At 39.1% G+C, this 20,832-nt stretch overlaps 1 protein-coding gene across 2 annotated transcripts in view; it reads left to right on the top strand.

Moving 5' to 3' along the window:
• Nucleotides 1-14,837: 14,837 nt before the first annotated feature.
• Nucleotides 14,838-20,832, top strand: part of PIK3C2A (phosphatidylinositol-4-phosphate 3-kinase catalytic subunit type 2 alpha) — an 88,826-nt gene continuing 82,831 nt past the window's right edge. The window contains exons 1-2 of one of the 2 annotated variants that reach the window (XM_072969641.1): nt 14,909-14,978; nt 15,872-15,955. The gene's annotated coding sequence lies outside the window, so the exon portion shown is untranslated. Of the gene's footprint in view, nt 14,979-15,871; nt 15,956-20,832 lie in introns of both variants that reach the window. The other variant, XM_006209325.4, reaches the window with a different exon arrangement.

Below are 20,832 nucleotides of genomic sequence, written 5' to 3'. Positions count from 1 at the left end.
GGTTGTGTGACCTTGGGCAAGTTATTCAACCTCACTCTTCCTCAGTTTCTTCATTTGGAAATGGGGTTAATAATCAAATCGTGTGAGGATTAAATTAGTTAATATTTATAGAGTGCTTACAACTGCATTTGGAATATATTAAGTGCTATATAAGTGTTTGTTGAAAATTAGATATTTATTTAACACGAGTATTAGTTATTACTTTTAGCTATTATCCAACATTGTTGAAATAAACCCTACTTAGGTTACTTTTTCAGAATTATCTTACTTACCCTCAACCATGCTCCTCTCCTCTCTATACAAATACACTGCATCTGTCATTTGCTCATATTATTCCCACAGTCTGGAATGCCAATTCCAACCATGACTGACAGAAGAATAAAACTGTCTTTCAAGACTCAGTTCAAAGATCTCTTCCTCCTTATCGGTGGCTGCTCTCCCCTGCTAGCTGCCCCATCACAGACCTCTAGTCTGACCTTTTCCTACTTTGGCTGTCTCTCCTCCTGCTCCAGGACAGGCAACAATTCATGCTTGTTGGAATAAATGGATAAATTGAATACTGATGTTTTCCAAGGATCTCAAGAGAGTGAAAGTTTTCTTTTGTGACATGTTTCAACTTCATTTTTATGCCCTAAAGTCTCAGACAGAGAGGAAAGAAAGAACTGTTCAGGGACACTTAAAGGAAAGTAGAAATAGAATACTTTGGAAATTAAAAAGTATTTTTTTAGTGGGGTTTTGGAGGGCTTGGTTTTGGTTTGGTTTTTGCCTTTAATCAACATGGACCTGGCTCCCCCTGCTGGATCTAAAGTAAAACATGGATGGACTTGGAGGGTATTATGTTTAGTGAAATAAGTCAGACAGAAAAAGACAAATACTGAATGATACCACTTATCTGTGTTATCTAAAAAATAAAACAAACTTGTAACTATATTAAAAAAAAGAATCAGACTCACAGATATAGAGAACAAACTAATGATTACCAATGGGGAGAGGGAAGTGGGGGTGGGAAAAGAGGGGTAGGAGATCAAGGAGTACAAACTGCTATGTATAAAATAAATAAGCTATAAGGATATATTGTACAGTACAAGGAACGTAGCCGATATTCTATAGTAACTATTAGTGGAGTATAACCTTTAAAACTTGGGAATCACCTTTAAAAAGTGGGAATCACTATGTTATACACCTGAAACTTACATAATTTTGTACATCAACTATACCTTGGTTTTAAAAAATCAATTCATTTATGTAAAGGCAGAGAAAACAAAACTTGCAACATACTTAAAATAGTATCTAGAGCTTTCATCAAGGTTCTTATTACTGATGACAGAGTTGTAGCTAAGACATTCCGGCATTCCCATAATGACTGACTACATAACAATTACAGTTACCTCATATATTTAGAGGGAGAGGTGTGGCTTTGAAATCTAAGTCCAGGACCGCAAGCCAGGAAGTCCTGAGAGTATATTCAGCTTTGATGACAACTGCAAAAAGTGGCCTCTGGCAAATAATTTAGCTTGGTTTTTTGTGGTACTGTTAATTTTTACTTTACCATTTGTGTGATAAGCATAAAAATGCTACTAGCGTCTCATTGCCATTGAAGCACTTGAATAATATCAGTCATCATTTGAATACCAAATGTCTCCCATGTGCATAGCAACATTCAGGGCTCCGAGGAACCCAAGAGCACTACAGTGTTCCTCCCCTTAAGGATCTGTGTGTCTTAAGGGAATGTGGAGGCTGTGTACAGTACTTTGAGTGATATCTGACATACAGTAAGTCTTCAACAAATGTTCACTCACTTCTTTATTCCACCCCTGAATCTGGCTTCAGCCCAGGGCTAGAATCCCTGATTCCAGCCCTATTTCTTGAGGTGGATTCCTCCTAGACTCCACTAGACTGTCCATACCATGAAAACAGGGATTAGGTCATATTCATGCTTCATCCCTGGATTACCCAGGGAGTACCCAGGATTATCCCTGGCACATAAAATGTGCTCAGTACATTTTGTTGAGTGAATGATCTTTCAGGGAAGCTCATTCATTTTTGGTTTAGCCTCATTGTTAAAGAAGTGAGCTGAAATCTGCCTCCCTGTCACTTGCATTACTCACTGGTTCTCATCTTGCCTAATCTTAAAAGTTCTCAATAAATGTAAGCTCCCTTTCTACCTTTCCTTCTTGCCCATCTGTCATCATTGCCCTTATGAATATCACAAGAAACTATTTAAATCCCTTGCTGAAATCCAGATACTACTAGCTATACCTCCAGTGTTCCTCTAATCCATTAGTCAAATAATTAAAAATTCACAATGTAATTGAGGAAATCCATCCTGAAACACAAAATGAAGAGGAATCAAAGCCTTTAAATGTGGTGAGTAATTGTGGTCAGACAGCAGTAAATTCAAGAGTTCAGAAGAGGGAACTATCCTTAGGGTATAGAAGAGTCAGAAGAGATTTTCTGCAGTTTTTGGGTTGGATCATTTATTCATTTGTCTTGAGACCCAGGTGAAGCAAACAACACAATACTTTCCCTCACATGTTTGCTCTCTTGTGAAGGAGACAAATAACTAGCAAGTGAAAGAAAATGAAGGTAGAAGGAAAAAAAAACAGTGCTGTGAGGGAGAATAATGAGGTGAGGTGATTAGGGGACAAACATTAGCTTTAGAGAGAATATGAGGGTCAGAAAATCTCTCTGAGGAGCTGTTGAGAAGGAGCTTAAAAAGAATCAAAGGTGAGAGGCGTTTAAAGTGTGGTTGAAGGACAAATATTAGAAGCAGTGGAGTATAAGGAAAGAAACAAACATGAACTCCAATGTAAAATTTGTGTTTAAGCAAAGAGCTAGTTCAGCATCTTCTGATTGTTATTCCAAATGCTTGAGCATTACTTCATATATAAACATATACATGTAAATACATTCTCAAACATGTAAATAACTTATGTGTTCCCAAGAGGGTTCAAAGCAATTTATAAAAATTTGACAGGAATTAAATGAGTTAAGAAATTGGGGTAGTGGTGAAAAGTAAAGACAAACAGGAGAAGGAAAATAAAGTCAATTGTTAGGATGGGCATACCAAAGTGCAGGTTATACAGTTTTAAACAGTAGCTAGATCTGGGCTGTATATTTGATTCTGAGCTTCCAGGAACAAAGCAGTAGGGAAATATGAACAATTATGAAATCCAGTGTCCCTATAAAAAAAATGAAGTAGTTCTTAAGAAAATACAGCTTTGTGGTAGATCTGAGAGGAATGTTCCTTCATCATGAGTCACTCTATGACATAATGGTCAAAGTCCTTGGCAATATCCCTACAATAAACACAACAGCCAGTCGATTCCTAGGGCCATCTCCTGTAACTGGGGGTCAATGCATAAAACCAAAGTGCAACTCAGTACAAGCAATTCTACAAGGGACCAGAGGCAATCTAGCTACACAGTGTATCCTGCAGCTGTAAATCAGGGATAATATATGGAATGTCTACAGAAATGGATGGATTACTTGTCCTTCAAGTAATCCTCAGTGAATATTATTTCTTACACTTGAACTTTTGATGAATAATGTGCAGTAGAGAATTTGAAGTCATTTCTCTGGCAAGACACTAGAATGGAAATGATCTTTGCTGCAGATGAATAGGTGTTTTGATAATCAGTGGAGCTGAGACAGGACTAACATGCTTTCAAAGAAGTAAGGTTTCTAATAGTATGATAACTTGAAAGAAGGCCATCCTATAGCCATTGGGAAGTAAGCTTAAGACTTTCCTCAAAAAATAGATCTGTACCAACTTAATCACATGGACAAAGTTCTTCCACACATATGTGGTCAAGATCATTTTAGCCCCTGTTAGTCAAGAGAATACCTAAATTAATCAATTAGTTAAGAAATTTACTTTCCAGATAACTGCATAGTTTATGTTTTATATAAATTTTCTGGCAAGAAATCAATTAAATGTTGGAGGACAGCTACTAAAAGCAATATTTGAATGTAAGAAGAGTTGCTCTCAAGCCATGCTTCATGACAATACCGAAAGATTCAGAGCTTGCTTAGTGGAATAACACCATATCCTCAGCATATAGGCAAATAATTCTCTCTCCCTGTTTAAAAAAAAAAGCCATGCACTAAGATCATCTAAAAGCGGTTTTAGTTCTTTAAGGAACACATTTTGGAAAAAAAAAAGGGAGGGGTGGTGGGTAAGCTTTCAGCTTGAACCAACTCTGTTATCTGATCTGTTGGCATAACAGAGAATGGCTAGCTTGTTACCAAACTGGTTTCCTTTCCCTCCTGGCCCACAGTTCAACATTTCCCAGTTTCTCTTGCAGTTAGATGTAGGCAAGAGCATTCTGGCCAGTTGAATTGGATGTATTTCACCTTCAAGTTTGTGCAGGAAACCTCAGAGTGTCTTTGGATGCAACATATTGAAGAGAATGGACCTTTCCATCAGTCTAGGTTCCTCAACACCCAGTGTTTTATTGGCCTTAAGTCAGAGAGAAATAGCTTTCTATTGTGTTAAGCCATGAGATTTCAAAGTATATTGTTACAGCAGCTAGTGTACACTCAATATAGCGATGAGGTCAAGAACATGCTTCTGCCTCTCTGTACCTCAGTTTCTTTAACTGTAAAATAGGGATATTAATAATACTGACCTCATAAGTTTGCTGTAAGAATTAAATATGTTAATGCATTTAAGTGCTTCAAACAGTGCCTAGCACATAGTAAACATTCAATTCATGTAGCTATTATTGTTATTACTATAAGTTTTTCCAGTAGTATTAAGATTCAAGGTCCCCATCACTCAAATTTCCTCTGACTTGTTCAGATTCTAGCAACAAATAATGTCATATTCATGTTACTATCTGCATTGTGCTGATCTGTGCCCCCATCACTGCAGAACTTCATTACATTCCTGGGCACCTTGGGTTGTCCCACACATGCTCTGAAATTATTCTCCCATCTCCACTTTGTTATATGCTAACCACTTTTGAAGTTACTGGGAAGTAGGGAGTAGGGGGCAGAATGAGGAAGGCTTGCTGTCACAGTGTGCTAATCCTGCCCAAGGTGCTGCCTCTCATTTGTCCTAAAGCTGTAGACCCTGAAGATGCCAAAACAGACTCCCATAGATTTGTATCTGTTTTTTTCCAAATATGCTTTAATTTTTAAACTTAGTGTAATAATATACTGGATTTCAGGAAAGTTTAGAAACACACTTGAGGAATTATTCTCAGATGTCACAGAACAATTTTTAATTCATTTAATTTTCTGTTGTCAATCACAGGCTTATGGGAAAGGGTGATCAGTCTACACCATTGAAACCAGGACTTCTTGGTCAGTTGCCTGGGCCTCTTCTTAACCCACTTCCTGTCCATACTCTGAATCACCACAGTATATCCAGTAACTGCTCTTAGGTTTGGCTGACGGTGATTCTTAACCTAAGACCCACAGACCTCCATACCCAGCTGAAATAACCCCCAAGAAATCCATGGACAGAACTCAGGAGACCTATGAACTTGGATGCGAAAAAAAAACCTTTACTTTTACCAACTGCTAATAGAAATTTAGCAATTCCTTTCATTACTAAGGTAGGCAACAAGTCATAGTTGCATTAGCAGTATCTGTGACTTTGTTGCCAGTAGATATACCAGCAGATATTTCTGTGTCACATTATGGCTGTTAAAATATTTTGAAATATCTCTTATACGCATACTACTATGAAATTACAGAAGTTGCTAGACCTGCCATTTGTCCTCTCCTTTGTCTTATTGAATACATTAATAAAGAAGCATGCATATTACTATAGCAAGTGCTGATTTGATATTCTGATAATTATATTTTAATGTAATTGGCTTCCAAATGTTTGTATGTAATAATATTATTCTGAAAGAGGAGTCTGTAGACTTCACCTGACTGCCAAAATGGTCCATGGTACAAAAAAGAACAACCTGTGGGTTATTATTAGGTTTGACATTTTAATCCCACACCCCCTTTAACTCCATACCCCTTGTATTTTTCCTTATTTACCTTCCTCTGTAGTCTCAAACAGGACTACAGTAGTGACAAACATTCAGACACATTGAAATGCCATCCCCTGGGACAGCACGGTAGGTGATTAAGAGCTTGGGCACTGGAGTCAGCTTGTCCTGCTCCGCTACTTATAAACTGTGTGACCCAGGGCAAGTTACTTAACCTTTCTGTGTCTCATGTCTGTAAAATGGGAATTATAATTTTTCCTTCCTCATATTATTACTGTGAAGAATAAATGAGTTAATCCATTAAATCTCTTAGAGTCTAGGACATAGTAAGCTCTCAGAAATGTTAGATGCTCTTTCAAGTGCCTGTCACAGCTGTTTCTTTATGCTATTTACCGGGAGGGGAGTAGGGGAGAGAAGAGTAGGTTAGCCATTCCTCTTGTGAGTCATAGCCTACACATATTACTTTTTTTTTCACATATTACTTTTAAATGATGCACATAATTGATACCCTTTTTTAAAGCACACGAAGGAAACTGGAACTTCCTTGAAAAGTTTCCAATTTAATTTTTCATTTTATAAAGTAACTCCCAACTGCATCTTTTTTAATGCTTTGGTGGCAGTACAAAAGTGCTCCCTGCCCTTGGTTGACAAAGCAGGGCTTCCATTTAGATAATATTATTCCTTCATAATTCATGCTCATTTCTAAGCCCTTTAAGATGAATCTTGGCTACATCATTTTAATTGACAGGGAGAAGACATCAAAAATAAATGGAAGTAAACCACTATATATAAAAATAGATAAAAGCAAAATTTCTTCTGTATAGCACAGGGAACTATATTCAATATCTTGTAATAATCTTTAATGAAAAAGAGTATGAAAATGAATATATGTATATACATAGCTGGGACTTTGTGTTGTTCATCACTAAGTCCTCTGTATTTAGAGCAGTTCTGGGCATAGAGCAGGAACTTAATAATTGTTAAATGAATAAATGAATGAATTTACTTCCACTTTTTTTTTAATTTAAAAAATTTTAATTGAAGTATAGTCAGTTACAATGTGTCAGTTTCTGGTGTACAGCATAATGTCCCAAAGTCCCCGCTGTCATTGAGCTTACATTCTAGTGTGGAAGACAATGAACTAAAAGTATCAGGAGGTGATTGATGCTTCCAGAGCATTAAAATAAAGTGACGTTATATACATAAGGATCAGATGGTTATTTCAGATCCGGTAGTCAGGGAAGTTCTCCCTAAGGAGGTGACATTTAAAAAGCAGAGATCTGAATAACAAAATTAAGCTAGCCAACAAGGGGATAGCACTCCAGGCAAAGGGAATAGCTAGTGCAACTTCATTAAAGCAGGACTGAGCTTACCTGTTCTTATCCCTTTAGGAATGAAAAGAAGGCTGCTGTTGCTGGAACACAGTTGGCAAGAGAGGTAAACAGGGATCAGACAGAGTGAGGTTCTGCAAGTAAAGGCAAGGTTTATTTTCACTGCAATGGGAAGCTATTACAGAGTTTTACTCAGGGGTAATGTGATCTGATTTACCATTTTAATCACTCCAGAGTAGGGAGGGAGGGTTGAAAAAATAAATAAACTCCATTACTCATGGGGAATGAATTGAGTGGGGTAAGACTGGATATGGGAAGACTGGTTAGAGGGTGGCTCAGACCAGGATTACAGAAGAGAGATGGCAAAGAGGCTCAGCTTATGCATTAGAGTATCTTTTGGAGGTAAAGCCAGTTGGATTTACTGATTGGGATGTGAGGAAATAAGAGGGATCAAGGATAACTCCTGACATTTTGGCCTATGTAACTGGGCTGATGGTGTCAATTAAAGAGACGGATAAATCCTGAGTGGGGGGGGGATAAGAGGCTACGGAAGTGGGGAACAGATGTGAAATAATAAATTGAGAGTTCTCATTTTGTGCTTGTCTTAATTTTGAATTGCCTATAAAACATCCAAATGGAGATATCGAGTATACAGTTACACAAGTTTAAAGTTCAGGGTTGAAGTCAGGAGCTGGGGGTATAAATTTGAGAATTGTTTGTCTAGGAATGGTATTTAAAGCCACAGGACTTGATGAGCTCACCTAGTTAGTGTAAACAAAGGAAAAAAGAGTTGAAGACTAAGTCTTGGAACACTCCTAACTTTGGAGTTATGATGTAGGAGAAGGAGCTGATAAGAGACTAAGAAGTAAGCAGGAAGGTAGAAAGAAAACAAGATGGACCTGGCATCGTGGAAGCTTTGAGAACAAAGTACTTCCAGGAGCGAGTGATCATTAATGTCAAAAAAGGCTGAATGGTCCAGAAAGAAGAGGACAGCGAGTTGACCTGACTCTGGCAAGATATGGGTCAACAGTGACTTGATAGGAGACATGTCAGTATGTGGAGGGGATGAAAGTCCAATGGGGTAAGAAAGTAGAGTCAGCAAGTACAGACAGTTCTCTTGAATTTTGTTATAGTAGGAAGCAGAGAAATCAGGCAGAAGCTGGAGGGAGTGTAAGGGCAAGGGAGAGTGGCAAGTTATGTGCATAAGAGGATTAAAGGAGGAGGGCTGGGCAAAGTTGTGAGACAGGAAAACATCTAAACTTTGGTTTCTGCCCTCAGGGAGTTTATGATCTTATCTGGGAGAAGCTGAAGCTAGCAGTGATAAAAAAATAATTAGGCTTTGGATTAAATAAAACAGTATCTGTAATGCTGAGCACAATGCTTAACAGTAAAGTAAGAACTCAATAGATAGAAGGAAGTTATAATTACAAAACAATTCAAAAACACTCTAAGATAGGATGTAATTAAGGACTAAACTGAGTAATTAAATGTTAGCATTTTAGAACATGGAGAGATTACTGTCAGCCACAGTGACCATACTCCCCAATTAAAAATCAGAACACATCATATGACAATGGGTTGAAAAAAATCTGTTAATATAATTATGTGAACAAATTTGCAAATCTCTACAGATTAAAAACAAACAAACAAAAACAACTTTCAGCCACCTACTTAAACAATTGACTTTATTGGAAATATTTAAATTCCATGTATCTCCAAATACCCTGAGCCATTTTGAGGCCTCTGTACCTGTGCTCATGCTTTTCCCTCTGCCTGAGTGAATCCTACTCATGCTTCAGGACTACTTCCTCTGGGAAGCCTCCCTTGCCCTGTCCTCCCTTCCAGCAGGGCTAGGTGCTCCTCAGTTGGCACCTTGTGCACAATTTTACCATAGCTTTTACCACAGTGTATTTACATTTTCTACTTGTGTAACTTTTGTGTTTTTTCTGTTGTTTTGGGGTTTACTAGACTGTAAACTTTCCAAAGGCAGGGTCAAGATCGTCTTCACTGTTGTCTCCCTTGCACCCAGCCCGGCTCCTGGTAGATCTCAACCAATGTTTATTGAATTCAACTGAACCTAATTTTAGGCCTATGTTGGAAAATCTTGCTAGATACAAGTCCTTGAAGGATTCATAACTAACTTAAATACCTCACCGTAATCTTATATCAGGTTTATAATATGAGAACTAATCAGGACCTCATCCTTCATCACAGCCTCTGAGTTTGCACAACTCCACATACTTCCAGAGCTGTTTTACACTGCTTCCAAACTTAAAAAAATTTTTTGAATATTCAGTTTCTAATCAAAATGTATTAGCATCCTTCATGACAAAATTACAAAGCTCTTATATGTTTTTCCTTTTTTAAATTTGAAAGGAGTATATGCTCATGGTAACAAAGTCAGTCTGTATAAAAAGAATATATGGTAAAAAGGAAGGCTCCCTCCTATTGCTGACCCCCAGCCTCCCAGGTCTTCTTTGTAGACATGGCCACTACTATCAATTTCTTGTGTATCCTTCCAGAGGTATCCTATACTATTACAACACATTCCAGTTTTTTAAACATAAATGCTAGCATTCTACAGATTACTTGGCAACTTGGCTTTTTCCTTTAAAAGAATACATTAGAGATTATTCTATATTGGAGATTTTTCCTTATTAGTACATATTTAAACAGCTGCATAGTATTCCAACCCACATTTTATGACATAACAACAATCTATTTAACCCATTCCCTATTGATGGAAATTTAGGTTGTTTTCACTCTTTTCCTACTATATGATTATTATGGATGGACTTGTGTTACCCTCAAAGTTCATATGTTGAAATCCTAACCCTTAGCATCTCAGAATGTGACCTTATTTGGAGATAGGGTCATATAATCAATTTAAAATGAGGTCATTAGGGTGGGCCCTAATCCAATATGACCGGTATCCTTATAAGAAGAGGAAATTTGGACAGAGACACTTAGGAAGGAAGATGATATAAAGACTTTGGGAGAAAACTGCCAACTATAAGCTGAAGAGAGAGGCCTAGGACAGATAGTTCCCTCACCTCCAGCAGAAGAACCAACCCTGCAAACACCCTGATCTCAGACTTCTAGTCTCTAGTACTGTTGGACAATTAATTTATTGTTTAAACCACTCAGTTTGTAGTACTTTGTTATAGCAGCCCTAGCAAACTAATACAATGATGCTTCAATAAATATCTGTCATCTTTCAACCAATGGCATTTTACCTCCTTGTTAGTTTCTTCAACTGAATCAGTGATATTCCCTAAGTCCTCATCTTGTCATGGAATGGCCAACAGCAGATCCCTGAACACATGAAGTTCTTGCACACCTCTGTATCTTTGCACATATCCTTTTCTTTGCCTAGAATGCCCTTCTTCCTGAGATGCTCTTGAAGAACTCTGATAGAACCACTTCAAGTGCTGCTTCCTCTGTGAAGCCTTCTGTGGTAGTCAGCCTCTGGGATGGCCTCCAATGACCCCCACTTCCTAGTATTCAGGCCTTTGTGTATTCTTCATCTTTGTGTATCCCCTCCCCTTTACCATGGTACTTACTGACTCCTAATGAATAGAGTATGGCAGAAGTGATGGGACATCTCTTCTGAGATTAGGTTACAAAAAGACTGTGGTTTCTGTCCATGAGTGCTTGCTCTCACATACTCTTGTTCTCTCTTGCTTTTTCTTGGTCACTCATATTGGGGGAAGCTAGCTATCCTGTTGTGAGGCAGCCCTGTGGAGAGGCCTGTGTTTCAAGAGATCAAGACCTTCTAACAACCACATGAGTGAAAACGGAAGTGGATCTTTCCTCATTTAAACCTTTAGTTGAGACTGGCAGCAGGCAGCTTGACTGCAACCTCATGAGAAAAGTCTTGAAGCAAAATTACCCACCTAAGCCAGGCCTGGACTCCTGACTAAAGAAACTGTGAAATAACAAATTTTTGTTGCTGTAACTGCTAAGTTTTGGGGTAATTTGATATGCAGCAACAGATAACTAATATATCTTCCCTCTTCCCCTCTTCTTTTTCTTGAGCTTCCAAAGTTACTTAGACATATCTGTAGTAATAGTCTTAGCATACTACATCATACTTGTTTCTAAGTCCCTTTCCCCTACTTGACTATCTCCAAGGACAGGAACCCAGGCCCAGTTAGCTTTATATTTACTGTGTCTTACACAAAGTTCAAGCTACCATCATTACTTCCCTACATTGTTGCAATAACCTCCAGACTGGGCTGCCCAAATCCCCTCTAGCTTCCTTCTACTCCATTCTCTACCCAGCCCTAAGAAACTTTTAAAACTGCAACTTGAGTCATTTGAGAGCTTAAAATCCTTTTCCTCATCAGTAGAATAAAGACCTAAATTTTTAATACAGCCCTCCAGGCCTGGCATTATCTGCCTGCCTCATTACCACATCCAAAGCTACTTCCCCTTTGTTCCCAGCACAACAGCAACACTGGCCTTTCAGTTCCTCAGTTTAACCATGCTCCTTCCTCCCTCACTGTCTTTGCTCACACTGTTCCCTCTGGCTGAGATGCTTTTCCCCTCCTCCCCCCTTAATTTCTTTTCCTTTTTTTTTCCTTCAATTTCCACTTATCATATAGATTTCAGCTCATTGTCACTTCCTGAAGGAAGGCCTTTCTGCCTTCCATTCTAAATCAAAGAATCCTGTAGTTCTCCTTCACACCACTTATCACAATTGAGATTGAGTGATTGTTTAATTAGGTGTTTTATATTTGTCTCCCCTGTTCGCTTCTAAGCTCTGTGAGGGCAGGGACATCTTGTCTTGTTCACTGTTGTATCCCTAGCACAGACGATAGTACCTGCCATAATGGAAAAAAATACTTCTATTACTTGATACTTTTTCCCCCTTTTTTGCTAAATGAAATAGGAATTTCCTATTCCTTCTACAAACTTCACATCATTTCTTCATTTATGCATTTAATGTTCTGAGTGTGATTCCTCTATGACAGTGTTATCTATCTTAGGTAATGATCTCTGAGAGGTAGAGACCAGCTTTTAAGTTGTCTGGTATAGGACCTAGCAGAGTTCTACTGGAGTGGGGATATTGCTTTGGGAAAGGACAGATAGGAATAGGTCCACTTATTAATGGCCTTTCATAGCAACTTTATTGCTGTTAAAATCTTCCTGGCCTGTTCAGGGCAGTGTGAAATTAAAAAAGCGTGAGCCATGTAGTCAGACCCAGATTTGGATCCCAACTGTACTATTTAGTAGCTGTGTGACTCTGGGCAAATTACTTAAGTTCTCTGTTCCTCAAATTCCTCAGCTATAAAATGAAGATATCATAATGGCACCATTTTATAAGGTTGTTGGAGGCATTCTTGTAGATCCCTCCCCATGACTTGCAAAGCACTAAGAGCAGGGCTTCCCAAACGCTCAACAAATGTCAGCCACTATTTTTACCTGTGGTAAAATAAGGTTGCCCATTTCTCATTTGGTACTGGAAGAAGTTTGGGAATATTTGTGGTACTGTGAAGCTCTCTGTGGGAGGTTAGGATTGGAACACTTAAAAATATAATGCCTCCTCCTCAATTATTTTGTCTACCTTTAAAACTTAATATTGAAGCCAGTGGGAGAAGGGAAAGAGGGGAAATGGCTGCCAGCTGTGTTCTATTTGATTCCAAATAACAGCAGCACCATTTTGCACTTTCTCCTAGAAGTTGGTGTTTCTATTGTTCACACACGCATCTTCATATACCCACTGCCAGACAGATGACACATGCTAAGCGAAGGCTACTAGTTCAGATTCTTGACACCTGTCAATTTGTGAATGCTGGGGTTTTGTTTGTTTGTTTGTTTGTTGGTTTGTTTTTTTGGGAATCCAGAGAACCATCAAGCTCCCTTTCTTCCTCTTCTTATTAGGACATTTCTGGTGGATCAGAGCCTACAAATTATTGGCCATTCAAGAGCTGTAATAAAATAGTGAAGTCCAAACTGCAACAAGGAACTCACTCATGCAAGGGCCCTCTGCTGCTGGGACCCAGAGGACATATTTCTCCTAAGAAAAATGTAAGAAAGATACAAAAAAGTCAAACAGATAATTTTCCCTGAAGACACAGTGTTCCCTCAAGTCCCCTTCCTTCTTTTCTGAAGGCACACTCAGTTCTGGACCAGAGGCTAGGAAACCAGTCTAAGACAATTGTGTCTCCCCTCCCCTTTTAATCTTATGAAAGAGCTGCCAATTCTAGAAATTCCTCCTTTGATCAGAAGATAAAGCAGAACAATGGTGTAGCACTAAGCAGATTCCTAAGGGACATTCTTCTAGGGTGTGTAAAACCTCACTGGAAGTGTGTACATGGTGGGGGTGGGGAGGTTGGTGGGAAAGCTAGGAGTAGGAAGGGTGGGTGGACAAGAGTTGGTAGCCACAGCCGCAAGGAATATACAGTTGCTTCTAGACTACATAAAGTTGCAACTCCACCCAGTCTCATTTCCTGAGAGGTGTAGGTACATTTATTGCAGTGTTTAGAGGGCTTCATCCACTTCACATCCTCCCTCCAAAAAATAAAAAAAATAAAAAAAGAAAGAAAGAAAAGAAAAAGGAAAAAGAAAAAGAAAAATTAGGCTCTCCCCCCCGACTGTTTGTTGGAGGTAAGCTTCTGCTTGTCTAACAGCTTTCTCAGTTTTTTTTTTTTTTTAAACTGAGAACTGTCGTCCAGACTAGTCTATCTCATTAGATTGTGAGCCTCTGGAAGGAGCTGTTCTCTTACTGTTTAAGGGACTATCTGTAGTAAAATGTTGTGGATTGGAGGGATTGTATCGTGCCTACAGCTTCACCATCTGTAAACAGACATAATTCTCCTATCTGTTTAATACGGCCATGTAATTTTTAAATTTAACATTTGAGGGCTAAACGCTTTACAAGCATAATCTCATTCAATTCTCACGAGGAAGCTATTACAGAGATTGTATATGAAGATATTTTGTAATGTAGAATAGAGCCATCTGGCTGTGAGTTATTATTCGGCTATCTTCCTCACCTGGCTGTTACGAGAATTAAATGAGACACTGATGTGAAAGCACTTTACACAATCCACGTGATGGGCGGGCGGCTAATCACGCATCCCGCAGCACCTGATCCACTGCGAGGACTGCGTAAACGCGGGTAGGAGTGACCGATTTTATACCTTGCCTGTTCCTTTCAATCTTCCAATCACAAACTAATCTCCGCCCGGCCTGGGGCCAAAACCACGAATCTGGGAGCTGCAGCCCGGATGGAGGCGAGTGCAGAGTCCCAGGAGAGGGCACAGGAACAACAGAGCAGTTCGGTGGTTGGTGGGACTTCGGACGCCGGGCGGGAGAGGTGGCCGGCTGGGGTCCCCGGAGGCCCCCTCCCCAGGTCTGGGGCAGCACGGAGACGTCCAGAGCCAGCTAAGAATTCTTCTGGGAAAGCCGAACTCGGTCCCCGCCTACCCCAGCTAGAGTCTGAAGAGACGCGCCCAAGCCCCGCCCCCTACCTCAGGTAGGCCGTCTTCGCCAGCCAATTCGCGAGAAGCCTGGGCGGGGAAGGCGGTGCTTCCCGGCCGGAAATGACGTCTATGCTTGGCTGGCTGGCCGCAGAGTCTGCCGAATCTCTCGGCGGCGGCTGAGGCGGCTGAGGGGAAAATGGCTCGGACTGTGGCGGCTGTTGCGACGTGGGTTGTGGTGGCGGCAGAGGCTCAGGCAGCGTGAGGTGAGGAGCGGTGGTAGCGTCAGGGGCCGGAATCTAGGACCCTGCGCTGCAAAGGGGGCGAGGGGCCCTAGGGATCCTGGGGTGGGAGAGTGTCTTGCCGCGGCCCCTAATCCCCCGAGTGCCCGCTTCTGACCCTCCATCCCGTACTCTTGGCGCTGCCCCAGTCCGATTCAACCTCCCTCCAGGCCTTGCTTCCATCCAGGCTATTGCAAGCTGCCCCGCCAAAGGTGCCTGCGCCCCCACCAGGTCCCTCTTGTCTGGGGTGAGGGGGGAGCGCCTGGGACTTAGTTTTGTCTCAAAGAGGGAGGGGAGGCCACCCCCTTGTTCTCGGGACGCGGCTGGAAGCCGCGGTGGCCGGTCCTGTTCTCTTGTTGAATTGTTAAAGAGTCTGGAAAGTGTGTGTGTTGCTCTTCTCAGTTAATGCTCCCCACCGCCCTTTCTTTTCACCTCCTAGTCCCATCTCCGGCTTTGGGGCTAATGATCTTTTTTCTCTCTTCCCGTTCCCCACCCCAGTTTCCTTTTTGCCGCGAATCCACTTGCTTCAGGAAGACAGAATTATTTCAGTGTGTATTTAGCGCATCATCTTTCTGGGAGAGCGGTCAGATTAAAAATGTTTGCTTAACTCTTCTTGAGTGACGGTGGAACAATAAATAAAGAAAAAAAGCACATAACTATTTTCCTCACTCAGTGGTTTGGCTTTAAAAACGAGGTTCTCCAGCTGTGGAATTTTTTTCCGGGGGGAAGCAGGGATTGAGGAGGGAAATGAGGAAGGAGAAAAGTAAGTCAGGAGTAAAGTCTGGAGATAAAGAACATGGAAGAAAGAGCGTGGTAGTTCTTTCCCTATATTAGCCTGATAGAGGTTCAGTTTGTAATTATATTTTTATCTTAAACAGTGGGTGTTAAATTGCGTGCGAGGAAGGAGGCCTTCCCCTTCGAACAAGATTGCTTATTAAAGAAGTATCCTAAAATTTCTTCAGGTGGGTGTCAGGCCGAAAAGTTCTGCTGGGAAAATTGTGTATTACTTTGGAGCAGCAAAGGCACAGATTACAAGAGGTGCAGAAAAAAGAAAGCTATTCTTAGAAGAGTGGTGAAGATGTAGTGTAAAAAGTGGCAGAGGCTGTAGGGAGGTCCAGAAACACTGATTCCAGGAGAGGCTTTGTAACCTTTGCCTCCTTGGCTTGTGGTTAAGTCTGCACAGAAGACACCTCTTAGCAGTTCTGCCAGAGTTGGGGGTTGATGCTTTTACTCATAGTAGCACATTAGACCGAAGGGCCTTAGTTGAGGTTTATACAGTGGAAGATAACTGCTTGTTTACTATTGAGTACGGTAAAGCATTATGACTGAATTATTTAACTCAAGCTTAATTCAGGAGTGATTTTATATAGGAACAAAGCACATACAGAGCTGCTTCAGGTAATTTTGCCTAAATTAATAGATTCTAAAACAATTTTTTCTTATGAAAATCTCTGTTGCGATTTGTTTCATATACATGTTGCTTGCAGTTTTTCTTGGCAAGCAATATATTTTATTGTCATTCATAGGTGTCATAACTTTTTGTTTCGTGAAATATAAAAGTTCACATGCTTGTATTTTAGGAATTTAATACTATGTAATTACCTATATATTAAGCATATGATTCTTTTTTTCTCCCTTCTGCCATAAATGATTCTAAAATTTTCAATTAATTGAAGATTGCTGCATAATTCCAATGTCCAGGAATCCTTCTTTAATCTAGCTCAGTGTTTTTGCACTTAGTAAGCACATTGGATAAATGAACTTATACCTAACCAAGAGTGTTCAATTTCCCAAGAGTTCAGAGTTCTTATCAGCATCAGACCAAACTTTCAGAGCAGCAGTGCAAAGCACTTTTTTTAAAAAATGCCCTGTAACTTGTGTTGCTTTGATAAAATAAGTTATCCATTTTATTGTATTTGACCCATTGCAAAAGGAATTTAAGGCAGGTAAATGATAAAGGTGAATGTTTTAGTGCAATTCATTTACATAGTACAGTGACTTGATTTGTTAATTGTACCTGAGTAAGGCTTACAGTTGACCCTAAGAAAGATCTTGTTGCTTTCAGAGGGCCTGCAAGGGTGCCTGATACTGCAGTGGTTCCGGGGATAGAAAAGTGAATGAGATGGTGCTTGTCCTCAAGAAGTTCTCTAGTCCATCTGGGGAGACAGACACAAATTGTAACAGTATGGTAATATGGGTATATAAGGCGGGTGGATCCAAAGTACTAAATAGGTTGTGATCACTTGGGCTGGAAGATGAAGAGGGAGTGAATGCATCTGATGAGGACAGTGAAGCTCAAACTGAGTCTTAAAGGATGAATTCTTTTATTAATGAGGGTGGGATAGAGGTGATCAGCTTCTAGACTCTGCTATGATACTACCAAGCAGTGAGATATTAAGCAAGATGTTTAATATCTCTGGTTATCTTGTTTTTTTCCATTCAAGAGTGGGACAACATCTAAATCATGCTGTCCAGTAGAAATATTAAATGACAGCCACATATATAAGGTATTTTACATTTTCTTGGTAAATCTTTTTGGAGTCTGGTGTACATTTTACACTTACAGCATGTATTACTTCGGACTAGAAACTTGTCCAGCACCCAGTAGCTGCCTGTGGTTAGTACCTACCATTTTGGACAATGGCAGATCTAGAGTATGAAAATTCTGCTTTTTTATCTTGGATTCCTGCTTGAAAAGAAGAAGCAACTGTTATGAGAAATGTATTTCTAGTAATTTATAATTTCTAGTCATTTTGATAGTATTCACAAATGATGCTCTTCTGATTGGAGTTATGGTCATACCTGGAAACAATATTGCTGTAGGATATCTTTCAGGTTGTTCAGAGAGACCACCAGAGGCTTATTTTAGTCATGATAACTATGACTAACAGTGATAAAGTAAATACTGTCCTTATATTTGTATTGATTGTTGGTTATAGAGTTACTCATGCTTCCCTGTCACCCCCCCCCCCAGGCCTTATTCTCTGTGAAGTAAATAGGGCAGGTATTTTTCTTGTTTTCTTGAAGAAGAAATTGAGGCCCAGTGAAATTGTGATTTGTTTAGCATAATATATTAGACGTATTGCTTGAACTTCTAGGGTCTTACAATGCTAAGCCTAGAGAAAAATGTAAGGGTTGTTATAGTTTCGTTTAAAATAGATGAGAGTTAATTAGGCAAGAATTTTTATTTGTGAGTAGAGTTTAGATCTTAAACTGTTATTGTAGAAAGAAGGTGATGAGGTGTCAAGGACAGGTAATTCAGTGTACAGGAAACAACTTGGGGAAACTTAGTAAGTGAAATAAAGTATAGCTTTAAGGAAGAATTTGCAAGTCTTATTTAAAAAGATAAAGACAAGACAGAAGTCAAGTAGGAGATGAGAATAAAAAGACATCTGCAATAAAGAATTTGAGGGCAGTTGTCAGAACTTTTATATTTGGATGATTCAGGAAGTCTTAGCAAATTCTATGAACTTGTGTCATGAGTAGTGTGGAAAACATGGTTAAGAGTACAGAAAAAGAGGTTGTTGGCTATAAATGAGTAGTAGAGTAATATGAGCTCCTGTTGTGAAATGAGTAGAAATTTGATAAGGAATTTTACTATGAGGAGAGAAAAGAATAGACAGTGTTCATAAAGGAAAATTGGTTAAAAAATTTGCAGAATGGAAAATCCTAATTAAAACAGGTCATTTAAAATTTTTTTCCCTATAAAGACTGAAATTGGCAGTTTACCTTCAGAAAAATGCCAATAGAAGCAGGAAGACATTAAGTATTGTTAAACTTCTACTGTGTAAAGAGAGGAAAAAGCAAAGATACAGTCCTCTTTGTAGGTAAAAGGGTGGGGAAAATGGGAGGAAACAATAGAAGGAAATCAAAGGTAAGAGATACTTACCTTCTGGTGAGGTAGGAAAAGAACATGGACATTGATGCAAATATTTTATTTGCAGTTTTCAAAGTTATGCAAAGCATGTACTGTTCCTCCCAGATAAACTGTGAAGGAGATTTAATTACCTGTAAACAAAACCATAGTGGCAGAGTAGCCATAGCCACATTGATTTATCAGGTCACTTTATGTGTTCATAATGTAATTTATAACTGTTCTAACACCTCTTTTTAGTTTAATGTGTAAGTGTTTTTAGACTGCAGTGCTGAGATGGGAAAAGTGCTCTTTGGCTTCGGGGAATATAGCATGGTTTCATCTGACTAGATCTCATGATGACATTTATCAGACTGGAATTCTGCCTGTATTAAAATGCATGATATGACACTGTAGCTGTTCAGGATTTTTTTTTTTGAGTCAGATTTATAGATGTATAATTTACTTTTAGTAAAATGTATCTGTTTTAGGTGTTCAGCACTATAAATTATGAGAACTACTGGCAATGTGTAACTGCCACCACCACAATTAAGGTATGGAATAATTACATCCACTCCTGAAAGTGTCCTTATGCCCCTTGTAATCAGACTTTTCCACTCACCTTCCAGTCTCTAGCAACAACTGATTTTTTTCTTTTTTTATTCCTGTAGTTTTGCCTTCCCAGAATGCCACATAAATTGGTATCGTACAGTATATATAGCCTTCTGAGTCTGGCTTTTTTACTTGGCATAATATTTTGAGATTCAATAAGCCCTTAAAAAGCAAGTTAATTTTTAGAATAGTTTTAGATTGCAGAAAAATTGTTAAGATAGTACAGAGAATTCCCATAAACTCTGGACCTGGTTTCTTCTGTTATTTTTTTATGTATGTAAACTGTATTTGCTAATTGTCAAAAACACAAGATTCTAGAATTAAGTTTTTTGTGTGGAAATTGTGTGAAGGTTTCTGTGAAGATGATGACCTTCTAGTGACTTTTATTGTAAATTATATATAGCAGAATTTGCCATTTTAACCATTTTTACGTGAACAATTCAGTGACAATGTTATGCAACCATCACCATTATTTCCAAAATTTTTCATCACCCCAAATTCTGTACCCTTTAAGCAGTAACTCCCCATTCCCCTTCTTCCCAGGCCCCGGTAATCACTAATCTTCTTTCTGTCTCTATGAGTTTACTTAATTCTAGATATTTTGTATAATTGTAATCATGCAGTATTCATTCTTCTGTGTCTAGTTTTTTTAACTGTGCACAATGTTTTCATACCTGTTGTAGCACATATCAGAACTTTAGTTCTTTTTATGGCTGAATAATATTCTACTGTATATAATATACTGCATTTTGTATATCCACTTGTTAGACACTTGGATTGTTGCCACATGTTGGCTGCTGTGAATAATGCTGCTGGGAGCATTTTTATAGGTATGTAAGTGCCTGTTTTTAATTCTTTTGGGTATATATCTAGGAGTGGAATTGCTGGGTCATATGGTAATTTTATGTTTAATTTTTTGAGGAAACACCAAAGTGTTTTCCAAAGTGGCTGCACCAATAGCATATGACCCAGCAATTCCACCTGGATATATCCAAGAGAAACAAAACCGCTACTCTGAAAAAATATATGAACTCCAGTGTTCATAGCAGCATTATTTACAATTGGCAAGATATGGAAGCAACCTGTGTCCATCGACAGATGAATAGATAAAGAAGATGTGATACACACACACACACACACACACACACACACACACACACACACACACACACACACACACACACACACACACACACTGGAATACTCAGCCATAAAAAGAAAGAGAAATTTTCCTATTTGCAACATTGTAGATGGACTTGGAGAGTATTGTGCTAAGTGAACTATGACAGTCAGACAGAGAAGGACAAATACTAAATGATATCACTTATATGTGGAATCTGAAAAATACAGCAACCTAGTGAATGTAACAAAAAA

The sequence above is a fragment of the Vicugna pacos genome, chromosome 10, assembly GCF_048564905.1.
Source record: "Vicugna pacos chromosome 10, VicPac4, whole genome shotgun sequence".
In the NCBI taxonomy this organism is placed as follows: Eukaryota; Metazoa; Chordata; class Mammalia; order Artiodactyla; family Camelidae; genus Vicugna; species Vicugna pacos.
The sequence above is the reverse complement of the archived record's forward strand: the minus strand, read 5'-3'. Positions and strand labels throughout refer to the sequence as shown.